The sequence below is a fragment of the Corvus moneduloides genome, chromosome 6, assembly GCF_009650955.1.
Source record: "Corvus moneduloides isolate bCorMon1 chromosome 6, bCorMon1.pri, whole genome shotgun sequence".
Lineage (NCBI taxonomy): Eukaryota > Metazoa > Chordata > Aves > Passeriformes > Corvidae > Corvus > Corvus moneduloides.
In genome coordinates, this window is record NC_045481.1 from 7,475,402 (window position 1) to 7,492,544 (window position 17,143).

General features: G+C 42.3%; 1 long non-coding RNA gene across 1 annotated transcript in view; it reads left to right on the forward strand.

Moving 5' to 3' along the window:
- LOC116446014 overlaps window positions 1-17,143 on the forward strand; it is an 88,152-nt gene that overhangs the window by 60,110 nt on the left and 10,899 nt on the right. The window contains exons 2-3 of the long non-coding RNA XR_004240986.1: window positions 3,275-3,636; window positions 3,736-4,076. This is a non-coding gene — a long non-coding RNA (uncharacterized LOC116446014). The remainder of the gene's footprint in view (window positions 1-3,274; window positions 3,637-3,735; window positions 4,077-17,143) is intronic.

Sequence of the window (17,143 nt, forward strand, 5' to 3'; positions counted from 1 at the left end):
TCAAAGTAGGCCTTAGAGGACCAGTAGTTGGTAGGAAATCATCATCATGTTTGTGCACAGATTAAGGATAAGATTTTGGGACCTTTATGTGTGTATTTTTCACTGATACACGAATTAGAGTGGCATGTTTTTCATTTAAACATCCTGTTTATTTACTGAAAAATGAATTTTTGAGGAAATTAGATGTTTGTCAGTCAGAGCTGGATTTGGCCTTTTACACTTTCAGATTAAAAATGAATCATAAGAGAACTCTTTTAAAGTTAAAATACTACATTTTTGTGTTAAACCTTAGAATATTGTGGTAAGTTGTAACAAAACAAATTTAAAACAACATTGGAAAGAAATCCTTTGCTTCAGGCTCAAAAAAGTATTTTAAATAGCCAGTTTCACTGAGACATTTAAATTTTCATTTTAGATCAGTCTGAAACCACTGCAATTTGACTGGGAAATGTGAAGTCCATGATTTATGCAATTCCACGCAAAACACACTTTTGGTACTGGGCAGCAGGACCTGATGCTGAACAGCTGTGCAAATCTCAAGGTCTTAATATTTTAAGAGAACCCTGGACTAAGCAAAGTTCCTCACTTTGTCTGATTCATGTTGTCAGGCGATAAAAAGAGTTCAGGGGGGAAATGGACCTTACAGGTATTTTGAGAATATTTACACCATCTTAAGGCTTTCTAATAAAGGTACCTAATTTATGAGCTTAGGCATGTTATATATTCCATGGGGAGAGATAAACTCCTGGTTTAGCTCTTGAATTGTCTCTGAAGTCTCCACTGGCTGTAAAGCAGCCTAAGCACACCACTGAGATTGGGTACCTAGTAGTAGGAATTATGGATGCCTTCCCCAGATTCCTCAAAAGGCCATATTTGTGTGTTTCAGATAATATTTTCAGTGTTTAACAAGCAGTGGCTCATCTAGAATCTGGGAGGAACCAGCATGTTGTTTTCCATCCACATCTGGCAATGCAACCTGTGGGAGGACCACGGTGTCTTGTTGCATATTTCACAGTTTATTGGATTTAAGTATCTTGTAGAATTCAAACCTGGGATACGCGTGTAGTATCCAGCAAAATGATAGTCATTCCTGTGTTTACAGATTTAGGGAAAACAGGCAGGAAGAGGGAGCTGGGAAGTGGGAAGGCTGGCTGCTAGCAATAATTGCCAGCTGTGCATGCACAGGAAAGGGCAAGAACCTTGTGCCTTTATGAAAACCTGCGTTTAGAGCTTTTAAATAAAGGGGAGAGGCAGGAAGGGGAAGGAGTGGCTCCAGCAATTCTTAGCTGCATCTTTATACCAAAGAAAGGGTAATTGTAACCACAGATTGAACTGCAGCAAAACAGAGCTAATTATAGTTGGCTGCCAGTCTGTATCTTGCATTTGTGATATACCCGTTGCAGGAGGTAGTTGGAGATGTAAGAACAGAGTATGTCTCCTTTTCTTTATATGGAATTTCCACTAATGAAGATGCTACAGAAGAGTCTGCTTAAAAGTGAAATGTTAGCTCCTCGGCTGATGTAAATCACTGTAATCCCACTGAAGTCAACACTGGAGATTTAACATCATGCTAATTGAAGTCAATGGAGCCAGGCTGATTACACCAGCTGAGGTAAATTCCCCTGTGCATTCTTTCCAGCTCTGAGGAGTGTTTTGGAGCCTGCTCTCTGGTTTGAGTCACAGAGAGACCCCAGCTGTGCAGTTCAAACCAGGCTCCTTATTTAGAGCTGACCTTTCCTAAATTTCAGTTATGGTGTTGAGACTGGTGATTTCTATCCAGGTTCATCCCTTCACTTAATTTGCAGGGTTTCTTTCATCTTCCTGGCCCTTGTGGTTGCATTCCCTTGTGTTTGCAGATTTTTGCTTTTTGGCCTGTGTTATCTAATTAGGCCTGATATATTTAGCTGTCACAGAGTACAACAATCTGTAGCTAGGCTTCTGTTATTATTGATGGTAATATTGTATGGAAGGATCTCCAGATGGTGTTAAACACAGTCTTGTGAGCTCCTTTTCTGGTGTGTAAGCAAATGCTCAGTTTATGGAAGATCTGCTGTTTGATTTGGTCTCTCTCTTCATTATGCAGTGATCTTTTAGCAAAAGATGTAACAAATTGTGGATGGTCTTTTCTCATTCTCGTAGCTGAGGATAACTCATAGGGCAGAGTATTTTTGGAGGAATCAGAATTGGAGGGTTGAATTTCTGAAGGAGAAACTTTGCTTCAGAATGCTTGTGGTGGCCTTCCTTCCAAGAGGAATGTCTGATATGTCCAGACAACTCAAGCTCTATAGCCCTCTGACTTTTCTACCAATGAGATGCCAATGCCAAAGACCCTTCCCCTCCTGTGTGCTGGGGAAAATGCTGAAGCAAAAGCCAGAATACACATATCTTCTTCAATGGATCTGCTAGAGTGTGTGCAGTTGTACAGATGAATTGGTTTATAACAACAACAAAGCTTCTGGTGCTGCAGAGGTGAAATCTGAGCATCAGAGGGTCTCTTTGCATATGGTATGAATGATGTTGGGGATGACAGGGCTTCTCTGTCACAGCTCTTTGCGCTTCCTGGTTTGTAGGTTGGTCCTGCTTGTTATTCTTGTGAGTTCTGGCAAGATAGGTAAGATAACTAGGAAGAAATACTAGCTTAATGGCAAAGAGACTCATTTAGAGTAAAGAGAGGAACTGAGCTTGTACTCTCAGGCTGTAGAGAACCTCAAACCTAGATGTCCTGTTCTGGAGTGAACATTTTAGTCAGTAGTTTTTTGTTTGTATCCACCTTTGTCTCTCTTCAAAGGGACCAACATGGAGACAGAGACTCCAAGGAACCTTTGGCTAAGATAAGAAGGTTCACAATGTCTTCTGGGCTGGGTGGGAAGGACACCCAAGTCACAGCTACATCAGCCACTTGATGTAGACATTTGAAGTGTTTGTTGAATTTGGCTTTTCATAGAATCACTGAATGGTTTGGGTGGAAAGGGGCCTTAAAGGTCATCTAGTTTCAATCCCCCTTTCCCCTTTCACTAGAATCAAGATTTTTAATCTTTTAGTGTTGTGGACACAGTTGAACTTTCAACATCCTGTGCAGAGGTAAGTGCATTTAGAAGAGTTTTGAGGGTTGCATTAAATGTGCTCACAAACAGATAGAGATGCCCTCAAACACAGTATAGATTTGGGTTTCTGCTGTTTTGTGTAGTAGGTGCGACTGTTGCTGTGGATTTTAACATCATGTGCAGGAAGTGTTCTGCATCACCACTGCCTGTGTTTTGACACTTTCTTTCAGGACATAAATACTCAGGACATCACTGCAACTGATGCACAGAGCCCCTGCTGTGAAGCGCCTTGCGCTGCTAATGAGACCCTGTGTGATCTCTTATCGCTGGAGGGGCTGCCAGATGCCACTAGGAAGAGGCCCGGAGAACTGGTGATGAACATAAGGCTTGTGAGAGGCAGTTTGCTAAGAACAGTAGCTTCACAAGAAACTTTGGGTTTAGCAGTCACTGCCTTCCAGATGGACAATACCTCTGTGACCACATGCAGATGAGATCTTCAAGGTGGAGATGAGGGGAAGGGAGGAGAAAATTCTGCAAGCCGCTGAGACAATGAGAAGCCGGTCATTAAAATCATAAAATGGTTGAAAGAATGGTGAGAGTGTTCCTGCCTAAAAACATGACAAATGTTTTATTCCTTGCTCTTGGGGAGAATTCCTGCTCTGCTGCATCCTGATATTTTTTCTCTCCTCAGGGAATGGCAGTCATCCTGCAATTACATTCTGCTTTTCGTGCTATCAGAGGGACTGATTTTATCTGCTGAAATCCTTGGGAAAGCTCCTATGGCCTCTCATCAGCACAGGATCAGCTCCTGAAAACTGTCTTCTGAAGTCTGGTTGGTGTCTCCCTAACTAGCTAGGAATGGAGTTTTGCTAGGCTGAGCACAAGTTATCTGAAAGCCAAAGGATTTACCTGGGCTGTCATTCCTGATGTTGGGAATGAGAATGTAGATGGATTTTGGATGTTTCATTTTATGTGGGAGAATTGTACCAGCAGCAATGGCTGTCTCTGTTGTCCTGGGAGAACCAGCCATGGGTGAGTAGAAGAGAACTGCATTGCATAAAACCCTCTGTGACTGAGGGAGAAATTATTTTCCCCGGGACACTCGCAGTCAGTTTTGCCTCTGGCAGGGTAAAATGAAGAGCAATAAGCAGAAGGCTGCTCTGTGGACTCCAGGCCCTTAGGAGGCATTAGGTTCTCCTTTTGTCACAGCCCTGTCTGTGAACAAGGAGCACAGTGCAGCTCAGGGATGCCATGTGTCAGTGTGCCAGGCTGTGTCAATCAGCCTGACCAACAGCTCATTGATGCAATAGGTGTTGATAAATAATATGCAGCTGATCACTATTTTTATCTGATGACTACTTTAGTGTACTGAGCTCTGGAATATTCTCTGTTTCACGTTGGATTATGACTTTATGAAACCCACTGCACAATGCTGCAGGCCAACAGCATGTGTCTAGATGGGAATATTTAGCAGATATCTCAGGACCTTTGAGGTGAGCTGGTACCAGATGAGGGAGATCATGGTCCTCTGTCTCTTGGGCTGGCAGAGAAACCCTCCCAAAAAGGGAGTCTGCCGATGTTTATTTGTATACCGTTATCTTGACTGTATAAAGCCGCTTATAGGGACTGTACAGGCCTGAAAGGTGCAGGGAGAAGGACAGTCAGTTCTGAGGTTTAGCCAGCAAAACTAGGAGATAGTGTTGGAAAAACAATTTGCCTCACTGGCACATCTGATGCCTGACAAAACCCTGACTAGCTGATTTAGCATTTTACAATATGGAAGTTTCCACTGTGTTGGCCTATTTGGAGAAGCTCTGGGGAGACGGACAGGATTCAGTCTCTTCTTTTGTAACCATGTATATTGTGGGCACAGAGAAGAGCCTGCAAAGTCTGTTCTGTTCACTATGGGTTTGTCCTCTCACTGTGTTGTGACAGCCTGGCTTGGAGACAGATTTTGGTTTTATTATGAAGAGTCTGAAATTTTCCTTAAGAGGCTGGAATATAGTTCCTCATTTAAGCAATTCAAAGCTTCCAGCTGGAAAAAAATATGTCCAAGGCTGTGCTTTGCTGCAGGCTTTTCTGCTACTGTCCCTGACTTTACGGTCACAAGTGCACATGGGTTTGCAAGTTATGTCTCTGGTCTAACTGGGAGAGCTGTCTGAAGTGGTTGGCCTTGTTCCCTTCAGCAGAAACTAAATAAAATATATCAGTGTCTGCTGCCCTATTGTAAAATTTTCACATCAGCTGCGATCTTACTCTGATTCACTCTGTGCTGAGAACCATGGCTAGTTACAGAACACCTGAGTGAGTGGATGTCAAGTGCCCATTACCCACCAAACCTGCACACTTCTCTCCATTTTTTCTTTAGCTGATTTGAAAATAAAAGAAAGTCTGTCTGATTTCTGGAGCAGCAGTTAGCAAAAATGAATGTTGAAAACATCTCTCTCCAGTACAAAGCAAGCCTTCATGCTCTTATCCCTCCTCGTGTGGCAAGACATGCATTTCCTGGAATTTCTGAGCCACTCAGATGAGCCGAGACAGGCAGTATTTAACCCAACATGGGCCTTGCTTTCAGAACAGATTTATTTTGTTGATGGTGCTCTACTCACTCACATCACCACAAAAACCTTTAGCATTTTGACTGTTTAGGTCTGCTGTATCTTCTTGCTGAGGCTCTGGGAGGGCTTGGGCAGTACAAGGGCTGTCTGTGCCCCCAGCAGCACTGGCCTGTGGCTAATGTGTCCTTTTTGGCAGAGACAAAAGGCGTCAAGGTTCGTATGGGCTCTGCTGGAGGGGCTGCACTCATGCAGGTGAGCACTGTCATCGCCTGGAAACATTCCTAAGGAGAGATGATGAAAACATCTCCTGTGTCCATCTTGACTGGTCCATAGAGCTGCCATGTTTCCCTAGGGATGGAACCACCCCAAAGTTCCTGCTTCTGTTTCCCACGCACACTGGATGCGATGGATTAGAGACAAGCGAAAATCGCTCTGAGTTCCCTCTTGTGCATTCAGTCCCATGCTCCAGCACAACTCAAATCTGTGCCAAGAGGCAATTCAGGTTAGCAAAGGGATATGCCATTTTTCTCTACCTCTGCTTCTTGTCACATTTTGTTAAATGCGGTCATGTAGCATGTAATGAAGACATCTGTTCGTTTTGTAGGAAACTGTGAAAAAGTGCGTGCGTTTGCCTTGTGCCATCTGTTGCCATTCTGATAAACAGTTGAAAGCTCTGGCAAACATAAACAAAAACAGTGTGCTTTGGTGCTATAACTGCACCATTTTCTTTCTTGGTGCTCTGTGTTTGGACCTTCCCTTGTGATGCATTAAATATTTGGGTCTCTGGTCTGCTGTAAGGAGATCGGATGCTCAGCAAACACTGCAGTTCTGCTTCTGTCCATGTCCCTCCCCTGAACTTGAGACAGTGAGGAGAAGCAGGAGTTCCTGAGCTGCTGGAATGATGTGAAATGCTGTCTGTGCCACCTGGACGACTCAACTTTCTCCCCTCCAGATTTTGTGCCTCTGAGTGGAAACTTGGCTGAATCAAGGAAATTATTCAGGAATATACTACTGATCAGGAGGGATTTAGATGTATTATACAGGATTATTATTTTTCCAGAAGTCTGTCTTGTGAGCAAAGGTTCTGTGTTACAGAATGTGTTGAAAATAAGTAGCTTATATTGGATTTCTGTGATGATGAAGAACTATAACTGTATGGAAAGACAAAATAAAAGGGCGCTTTTTGTGAGGCTCATGCTGTCAAAGAAACACAAATAACACAGTGCTGGAGAGGAGGGTATGGTGGCCAGCTAAAAGCAGACAGTGGAGAAAGAACACATGCAAACTTTTGATTGTGGCTTTCAATGCAAGACCATATAGAAGATCTCAAATATTACTATAAAAACATTTTTTTACAAAAAAGACCAGAAGTACTTGCACAGGCGTCTTTAGCATGTGTTACTTTGCATTTACCAGATCCAATCTACAGAAATAGTATCTGTCAAGTGGAAAAAAGATCTCTTTTAACTCCTTCTGCTACGTAGTTACTAAATATAGTGTTTTCTGGTGACAGTGCATTTTTGCTGGCATATATAGACTGTGCCAGTTAACAGCTATATTACCTTTGTAGGTTTCTGCCTGAGCTGCATATAAAGTGAGCTACATTGCAGGTTAAAAAAAAAATGTACTCTTCTAACAATTATTAAAATTCATGTCTTATAAAGTACTTTAAGCAAAGAAGTTGAATGCAGAATGTCTAAGCCTATATTGCAGTCTTGGGACTGCTCTGACATGGAGAACAGTATGAATACACAGTGGTAAAAACATAAAGAAGCTAGGAAAAGATCACAGGAAAAATACCAGGTTTTCTTTTGAGACAAGCCATGGAAATGTGAAATTAAGAGGTGCTCTAATGCATACTGACAGGGAGCAGAGGCAGAGCTCACATTGCAACTACAGCTGGTTATTTTTAGGCTGGTTTCCTTAGGAAGGCAGGCTTATGAGCACGGGGGGATGTTTGTGCGTGTATATGCAGGCACCTGCCCCTGCACTGTCTTGGCTTCTAAATCTGCTGGTCTCTTGTAGCTGAGTTTGACAAAGATGGTTGTTTGCATCCTAATGGTTTCCTGACAGTGGATAGGGAGGGGAAGTCAACTCCATCTCTTGCTAGGCGGGAAGGGGTTCACATGGATAAAGACTGGAATAACACCCCAAATGTAGGAAAACCTTGAGAGGGAAGGTCTAGCACCTTGTTAGGCACAGGAGAATCTGGCTGCAGGGCACCGAGTCATAGGAAAACAGGTTTCAACAGTTCTACTGCTTATGGAACAACTTTCGAGGAGGTGGGACTTCTGGCAAAAGCTTCTTTTTGGCAACTTCAGCAGACTCTCCTCCTCTGTGGACCAGACAGGGAAGAGCATGAAGCGCAGACTCAGCAGGGGGTTACAGCAACTCTGGGGAATAGAGCTGCCAGGGGCTGCAATTTTTATTTCTGAGAAGATGTTGTAACCCTTTAAATTTAACTCCACAGTGTAAGCGTAGTGTAAGTATATGAAAAAATGATGAACTTTCATTCTGATAAACATTTTGACAGTCAAAATGCCATTGAAATAATTTTCTTCAGCATTTTTTCAGTAGAATTTTATCTTCCTCCAAAAGGTTAACTTTTATAAAACAACATGGGTTTTTTTGTTTAAAAAAAAAAAAAAAAAGAGCCTTGTCAGAAAGAGTTTATTGCGTGGAATCTAACCAATTTCAGTATCAAATGATAAATCAATCTGTACAATTACAGCTCTAATGGGGATTAGGTCACAGTAAAGCTTATGAGTACTCAAGACTTAATTAGCTCACTGAAATCAGTGCGACTCTACACTGACTTGGTAAGTCTTGAATCAGACTCTGAAAGCCTGATGAGCAGAAGGACTCAGTGCTGTGGTGCCTAAATTTCACAGATTTCTCCCCAGCTGCAGCTCACTGTCATCACTCTCTCCTGGAGTCTGGGGAGGGTCAGCTGCTGTTCTCTCAAAGTAGTGATCAGATGTGTTACTCACTTCTATTTTCTCTTTCCCCATCACCCTTTTTGTAACAGTCACAGGACCTTGGTCTGAGATATTATTCAAATCTTCTCCTTACCTGGGGGATGGAGAGCCCTCATTTCCCACTTGAACTCCACTAGATTTGGAGATTCTTCTAAGACAGGAGGTACTGGGCTCCTTTTCTTAGAGCTCTTTGTTTTGCATGGGGGAATTGCCACAGACAATTACTCTTGAGATTTGTGGTCAGGGTACTTGTAGGACTGAACATCTTTTAGACTCCTTGACAAACTGGTTTGCAATACCTTTATGTGAAGCAGGAACTCCTGGCTTTGGCTGAATTCCAGCCTTATCCCCTCTCTTCTGTCATGATCCTACTTGAGGGACCAAGCAAGGGTATGTGAGGTTTCTGTGCTTCCAGCTGGGTCCAAGAGACTTTATTCTTTCTTGTTGTTTGACCTTGTCTGTGGACAGATGGCCCTGCTGCATGTCTGCACATTTAGATGAAGGAGATATGAGTTGCAAGCTGTGTTGCTGTATTTTTGTAACTGAGCTTTGATAAGAGATTCTTTGATAAGAGACAGAAGAAATTCAGCCTCTGGGAAAGAAGAATTCAAATCCTGTCTTTCTGCATTCCGGCCAAACACATTTATCACTAGGCTAGAAGTTAAAACTGGAGAGCTTGGACCTTCATACTTTGGTCAGGGCCTGGTGCAGGTCTGTTCTTTTCTTTATTTACCAAATGATTTCTTAATTCTTTCATACAATTAAAAACCCCATAAAAAATTCACAACTTTATTTTTACACTGTTGCCTAACTGTTTTTTATTTGCCCCCTTTTTTTGTGTCCCTGTCCATGTGTGTGGGACTATCTGGTTTTGTTCAGTGACTTTTCAAGCCCTTTTCTGATGTGTTATGTGCTGCTATCAATCTCTGTCTGTCTGGCTGAGAAACACAGCTGGAGGGGCACTGGGCTCTACAGGTGCGAGTAGGGTTGGGAAACATCTGGTTTGTGAATCACAGTAGGGCAAATGAGATGGTGTCAATCTGCTCCACAACATAAAGACATGGACAGTTCCAATAATTCCACAAACTGCTAACTTTCTATCCCTAAAGTTAACTTTATTATCACCACATATATAGGCACTTTGGGTCTTGAGGTGCCCAAGAGTTAAGCTGCAGCACTCTGGGAGTGTTTAGGTTAAACTATTTTTTTAAAATAAAGATGACAACTAGAGGCTTTAAACAAGAACAAGCTTCCCATCATGTTGGCAGTGAGAGAGAACCACTACCTTGAAGTGATGAGTGTTATGCTAGGCAGCAAATGAAAAAAGAATGAGTACAGGGAGTAAGGTGAAGTAATTGGTGTATCACATTTATCAGTGGAGATGGGATTCTTAAGGCCACTGCCTTGTGCTCTTGCCTGTACCCCCCAAAGGGCATTTTACTTCTGGATCAATGTCTAGATGTGCTGGTAACTGCTGTTTGTCTCTGGGATTAAATGAGGTTCTCAGATGAGTTTACCCTATTTATAACTTGCTGTTAATCATACAGCAACTGTACAGGAGTGGTCAGTATTTGAGTGGCCGTGTAAACAGGATAATTTTTCTCCTCAGCTCTTTATTATGTCTTAGGTTGTTGGTGAGGAGATATTTGTCTTCTAGTCTCTGCCTTATGTATGAGAGGACACGTCTGTAGAAATAACCATCTGTCCCCTTATTAAAGACCTTGAGGCACAGATTGCTTACAAAAAGGGGCACTGCAAGTAAGACAACAGCTAAGATAGTGGGATCACTTATGATCTCCCAATCCAGTCAGTATTCAGACAAAGAGTTTACAGGTGATTACAGCTGACTTCGAACTCATGAATTTTGGGCTAACAAATTATCTTCATTTTTTCTTTCTCTCACCTATATTTGTATTTCCTTATTTTGCCCATATAATTAGTGAAGCCTCAGTGTGTTTTGATCCTTGAGTGTGTTTTGATCCTTGAGCGTCTTTTGATCCTTGATGAAGTATGTTTATTTATTGTAGAAATATAATTCTTGTACATTCTGTGGAAATATATTTTACTCCACATAAGAACAAGAAAGTAGGCAGCTTACTTATCTCCTGATTCTGGTTGAGGTGGTCACCCCCCAGGTTCGGAAAACAAAATGCATGTTGGCTGTGTTAATGTCTTTGTTGGAATGGAAGGGGGGCACTTGGGATATAATCTCTGCCATTTGTCAAAGTGAAACCTTTTGAGATGGTGGTAGTAGAAGGCAGGAGTTCAGGACACTTTGAGATCAGCAGCTCAAGGCAGTTCTCTGTCCACCTCACAGCCTGTTTATCGAGTCTGTACTTCATCAATTTGTCCAGGAAGATGTTATGGCAGACAAGTTAAGGCAAAAGCCTTAGTGAAGTCAAAATAAACAACATCCACTGCTCTTCCCTCATCCATCAAGCCTGTCATCTCATTGCAAAAGGCTATCAGGTTGGTCAGGCATGATTTACCCTTAAATCCATGCTGACTACTCCAAATCACCCTCTTGTCCTTCATATACTTGGAAATGGTGTCCAGGAGGACTTGCTCCTGGGATCAGGGAAGGCTGATGGGCCTGCAGTTCTCTGGAACCTCTTCCTTGCTCTCCTAGAAAGCAGGAGCAACATTTGCTTCCACCCAGTCTACAGGAAACTCCCATCTCCCCACGATTATTGAGAGTGTCCTCGTAGTGACACTGGCCCCAACATTCATGGATGCATCCCATTAAGTCCCAAGGACTTTTTTGTCCAGTTTGTTTGAATGTTCCCCAAACTGATCTTCCTCTGCAGCAGGTAAGCCTTGCTCCAGACTTTCCTACTGGCCTCAGGGAATTCCTCAAGACCAAGGCACAAGCGAAGAAGGCATCAATTCTCCCAGGCTGGGATTCCATGTTCCTGCTGCCAGGATCCTGTGTTCCCACCTACGTGAGCTGTGTCTTTGTTGCTGACAGGAAATAGAGTGGAACTTAGTTCTGCACCTTAAAAGAAGGTGTTTAACCTCAGGAAAATAGGTTATGCTCTTTTGATCTTTTTTTTTGGTAAATGTGAACTCTTTTATGTTGTTTTGCTGACACTTTTGAGCACAAGAGACAGAAGACCAAAATGTCTGTTAGCCTAGTTATGTCTTACATCCAGAAGAGCAGCTATTAACACAAAAGAAAAACAGGACCCCCTATGGCTTTTGTCTTTTGCATTCAGTTATTCATCCCTGCAAACAGTATGGGAAAGTTTTACCAGGTAAGTTTGTTTCTGAGGCAACAAATCACAGTAAGCAGATTGATCGTGAGTTAGTGACTAGGGAGAGGGGGGAGAAAAACAACACCCTTCAGCTATAATGTTTTCTAAAGTTAACACGTCGCATAGGAGGTGTAAATGATATGAGGTCTGAGGGCTGCCGAATTTCCAAATGCCTTCCTGCAATATCTTGGTCTGGCAATTAATCAATTTTCTGTGCCTTTCAGAGTTTTCCTCTGAACAATGTTCTTCCTCTGAAGCTCATTAGCCATCAAAACCTGTCATGTCTACACATGTTTTTCTTGCACCTCATTAAGAGATTATTGATTGTTGGCTTCTACCTCTTTCAGAATTTGCTTCAGAAAATTAATTTCAACCACGAGTGCAATTTAACGGAAAGCTTTTGCCAATGCTCGATAATGACTTCCTTTGTTTAAAACCATTTAAAAATTTTCATCATGTTTATTTTGTGCCCTGCAAAATATGAATCATCTTCAGCTGAAGCAAAAAAGGGAGAAAATGTACCTTGATAAAAATGTATGATATTGTCTTAAGATAGATTGAAGCCTGAAGCAGTTTCAGAAATGCAAGAAAACTTCATAATTGCTATTGATCCATTTGTAACAAGTGTATCTTGTGGCCACCAGATTTTTCTTGCTGTATGAGGTTTGTCAATATAGTCATTCCATTGAGGGAGGAACATAGGCCAAGCAATTAACATTTTTTGGGGGGGATTGCTTTGGTAATTAGGACCAATTTTTCACTGGTAGGTTATTAATTATTCAGGTCTCACGGGGTTTTTTAATAGGAAACATTGGCAAGTTCTTTCTGCACTCACGAACAAACTTCTCCTGAGTCGTCAGCCAGTGAAGTCAGTCAGACACTCTTTTGCTCAGGAAGAGGGAATGAGAAAAAAGGCTTTTTACGTATCCATTTCCTGGATGTTACATCTGTTCTGGCTAGTGCAAAAGGATAGGCTCATCTTTAAAGTTGCTGGGGTAGGCAAAGCGATGGCACAGATTTTACAGGGAGGGAAACAGCTGAAGTAGAGAGAGATGAAGGACCAGATTTGCCCAAGGTTTCTAATTGCTCTTGGACGCTAATGAGAGTCTCAGAAGGGCTCTCATAATGGGAGGCATCAAGTCGCTGATGTTCCCATGCTGAAATCAAGAAGAGGTGGGGTATCAAACCTTTCTGTGTACTTTTGACATTGCAGTGAGATGATTACAAAAGCTCATCCTGGAAAATGTAGTACTGAGGGTCTTCTTTCCCAGAGACTCTCTCTTGACTGACAAAGCTGTGTTAAGAGGTGTTCCTTGTTTACCCAGCCTCAGTGCTGTCTGTGTATTCCTGCCTCCTGCTTTTATCACACAGGTTTCACAGACTCCTTCGGTCATGTCTAGATGGTCTATTTTGACAAGAGTGCAAAATGGACAGATGAACAAGTATGACTCAAAATCAAATCAAAAGAGCTCTGCTATACAGCTAGACAGCAGGGGTTCCTGGAAGAGGATCAAGGATCATTGAAGCTGGAAGGGACCTCTGGAAATTGCCGTGTTCAAGACCCTGGCACAGAGCTGTTTCAGCTAGAGGAGTTTTCTCAGTGCTATATCCAGTCAGGTTTAAATACCTTAAAGAATGGAGACTCCACAACTATGCTGTGCAACCAGTTCTCACGTTCAACTCCCCTTGCAATTAATTCTTGGGTTTTGGGGAGTTTCTTGTATTTAATTTTGTGCCTGTTGCCTCTTTACTGGACGCCATTGAGGTTTATCAGTCATCTCTATTCTTCCCTGACCGATATTTATACACATTGACAAGATTCTCCTTTCTCCTGAGTCTTTTTTTTTTGTCTAGGCTAAGCAATCTTGTCTTTTTCAACCTCACCTCAAATGGAGGTAAGTGGTAGCGACATTTGAATCTGGCTTCACTGTCAAGAGTAAGCTTGTGAAAAGTCGCTCTAAGGATATCTGATAACTGAAGCATTGGCTTCTGGTTTCCCAGAGCATTCTGTTCAAGCCTTGCTGGTAGTTTTTGTCCTTTGATGCCTCTAGGTAGAAAGACTAAGAATGGACCCGACTTTTTGGGCCTTTTGATCTTCAGATCCTCCAATGGAGATGTTTTCCCCTCCATGCTGTTGGTTGAGATACACTCCATGCTTTATGTGGTTTCCTCCTCCCAGCCTCCCACAGCTAATGATAATCCTCCACTGCCTTGGCAAGAATGGCTGGGTTGACCCATCTGTCTCACTTAACTAATTAGGGATTGGTTGGTTGTGATTCAGACTTTCAGTTTATTTTAAATTAGGCAGGTTAACCTGCAATCTGTGGTCTCCCATAGTATACTGAAAACCAACATTTTTAATTTCAAGTAAACAATACAAATCCAAATTCAACCTCGAATAAAAAAACAAAACCTGCAGATGTGTTTGCTCTGGTAATTGTTCTGTGTATCATAGGAGAGATATTTAAATGGCTTTCCATTAGGGAGTATGTTACCTATATAAAGACATTTAAAATGAAAAAAAAAAATATATAATGGACAAATGCTTTGTTTCATGGAGTAGACAGGCCAGTTAGCCACCTGATTTTGTATTCTAACCCCTTACAGGATGAACTTCTCCCACTAATTCCTCCACACAAATCTCTTGTCATGTGGCTGGATACTAGGGAGTCACAGCCCATTGCCTAATCCTGGGTACATTTGGCCGAGGATAACAAATTGTCTGTTGTGGTCCCATAGTGGTCTTTAACTTGACAGAGTGCTCTCCAAGCAGCATCAGTAGGCACCAGCTGCTCCCTCCTGTTGGTTCTGTTCTGGCTATCCTGGCTCCTGCTCAGCTCATACCAGTGCATTTAATCAAATTACCACCTGCCACTTCTCCATTTCTGGGCTGCACAAGCCAGCAGGACACAGCCAGGTTCAATCCCAGTCCTGCTGCAGCCAATGGCAAAGCTACTATCAACCTCGGACAGATGAGATATTCCCTCACTATTCCATGAGATGCTATACAGTTATGGAGATCCCTGTTTGTAAGGGCTGGATAGGCAGTACCCTGTACCACATGGAAAGTCAGTTTGGACTCTGTTGGAGGCTGTGAAGGATGACAATGACTGGATTTTTAATGTTAGTGAATTGAGTGAAATACATGGGTAAGGACTGTGGGTGAAATCCCCCTTCCTTGTGCAGGTGTCAGGCTTGAAAGGTGCTCAGGATGCACACTTCTTGCTGCAGCTGGGGAGATTCTGGTGACAAAAACACCTGTATGGACCAAGGCCACTGCTAAAAATCTTGTGCAGAATAAAATAGACCTCATGTCTGTGGGCAGGTTGGATGTAAAGTACCTACTGCTATGACCATGAACAGCCATAGACCAATGTGCTCTGCCTTGAGAGCTCTGTTCCCAAGTCCAGGCACCACTCTCTAAGCTCTTCAGAAGGTGTTGAGTTTTGTCTTAAAAGCAGCTGAACTTATTCTGCTCTGCTGTTCTCACTGACAGGCTGTTTCAGACCCTAATTGCTGTGGTGATTAGGAAACCTCTTTTAATTTCCAACCTAAATGTATTCATGGCCAATTTATATTCATTTGTTCTGGTGCCAGTATTGGTCATTAAGTCAAATAGTTCTTTTGTCTTCTGGTGTTTATCCTCAAGATAGATTTGTAGAGAGAATCTTCTCCCTTTCACCAACTATTTTGCTAGTCTCCTCTTGTAAAAACCGGTTCTTCATCCTGACTGATCTCTCTTCTCCAATTTGAAGTCAGCTGTAGCCAGACAGACAGAAAACCAGAAATCTTTTCTGCATTTAGTGGTTATACCTTAAGTAAGTGCATTTACTTTGTGGATTAATTGGTGAAGCTTTACCATTCTCCTCGTGTATCCTATTATTCATATTTTTGTGTGCAGAAGATAGCTGAATAATCTGGTTCCATCATTAGAAAGATTTGTGAAGGACACCAGCCGTATGTCCTGCTGTAGTTAAACTGCTGTATTTCATTTGTCTTGGACCATGGATAATGCTGAGACTTTGCTCTAGGCTGTATTTTCTCATGTGGTGTTCTTGATCTCTCCCTCCTGTCTTCTCTCCTATTTTTTTTGGCAGGGGGAAGCCCTTAAGAGGGTAGTCCATGGGGTGGTGTGTAAGATCAAGCCCTGCCTTTCTTCCTGAGTTTTATTCCTGTCTGCCAGCACAGTTGTGTTCAGCTGGAGGATCATACTGAGTATTTCCAGCTGCTCAGACATCTCTTTGCTTTTCAGAAGTCTGAATTTCCTCTTTGCTGGCACAGATTTAAATGCCTTTCATTAGGCCTTGGTCTTCATCACACAAAATATCAGCAGTACATTCAGTTTTCATGATGAAGAGCAGTCCTACTGGGAGAACATCAGTGAACTTCTGAGCTAAAACTGGTAAGCTTTGAGGGTTGTTCACTGGTGTTGGCAAGACTCTGGAACAGTTCCCTGCAGGTCTAATTATTTTTACTAGACAAACTCCCATTGCAATGAATGGGAAGTTTGGACTGTACCGTGATTTCAATGGAATTTATGCTGCAAGACTCGTGTTGGAATAACATAACATGCCATGAGAAGGGACTGCACTGGGAGAGGAACATGCTTGCTGGTGTGCCTCGTGTAATGATCTAGCAATAGTTCAAGGTCACATTTCGACTCTATATTGTTTTAATTTGCAGTGTCTTGGCAGTGCGAGCAGTCACATTTGTTAGCGTTTGAAAAGAACAAAGGAAATTAAATACGCAAGAGCATTAGAGTACATTTCAGCATTTGACATAAAACCACAAAATTAAAGCAATCCAGACATGCGCCTGCTTCTCTGCTTGTTTGCATCAACATGCCCCCCAGCTTCAGCTCTGTGACACCTACCACTTCGAAGGGACAGTTCTGTGAGTTTGTGATGATTAAGAGTAATTTAAAAGTGATACAAGAATGAGCTGTGGTGACAGTCTTATGCTTCAAACTTGCTTCTTCTATTTTCTTTTTCTTCTTTTAAAATCCTCCCTAGCATCAGGGTAGGACTGGCTTTATTCACGGAGCCTGACTTACAGGAGGTCCTTGAGTCTGCTGTGTTCAAGGTTAACATGGTAGAGACTAGGAGAGAACTTATTCTTGGTTCTGACAGTGTTTTTTCTTGATTTGCCTTGAGTTCCTCCACACTTTCTTTTTTTCCTGTGCTTTCAGAAGTGGTAGGGGTGTGGAGGAGTGGGTTGTTCCCAAAATATTGCCTGCCATTTGGTAGCCCGTGCAACAGTTGGCATGTTTGTGTCACAAGAACTCCTGCTTCCTTACGTATTTCTGGACT